This window comes from Odontomachus brunneus, unplaced genomic scaffold, assembly GCF_010583005.1.
Source record: "Odontomachus brunneus isolate Ranch 3 - 2012 unplaced genomic scaffold, Obru_v1 Obru_scaffold_046, whole genome shotgun sequence".
Classification (NCBI taxonomy): domain Eukaryota; kingdom Metazoa; phylum Arthropoda; class Insecta; order Hymenoptera; family Formicidae; genus Odontomachus; species Odontomachus brunneus.
Window position 1 is genome coordinate 292594 of NW_022639496.1, and position 621 is coordinate 293214.

Here is a 621-nt window from a genome sequence, read left to right on the forward strand (position 1 = left end):
ATATATTGCGACGGTACTCGCGAGCGGAACTTCTCGCGAGCGACGGCAAACAGTCGCCTGTTCGCCTCGTCGTCAAATTACCGTCGGCTCCCGGACGCACCACTAAGATTTTCGCGAGAGTTGGGCGCCAGGTACGGAAAGGCCGCACCACCTCGATAAACGCGAGAATAATAATTGATCACAAAAGGTGCGCGTCCCGAAACCGTCGGGACCGGTAGCTCGTTTTAAATTAAAGTCGGAGACGGGATGGGTTAGGAGGCGAAATCACGAAACTCGGTAACGGTAATAAAGAAACGTTTATTCAGGGACTCTCGCACGTCCCGTTAAGTAATACACGCGAGACGATATGATTCGCGCGACGGTACACGAGACCCGAGGACGCCTTCCTCGGGCGAGCCTTCTTTTCCGCGCGACCACTCCGCGGACGAGACACGACGGTACGATAAGGTGTGCGATACAATTAAGGTTAGAGCAGATGGTCAGTCTTACAGATACGGCGACAGCCCTTGCGTCGGCGGCGGTGTCAGCGGTGACGGTAGCGGCGGCGGTCCACCTTATACGGCTCTCTCCCTCTCTCCGCTCTGCTCCCGCTCTCCCGGTCCTCTCTCTCTCGCTCTGCTT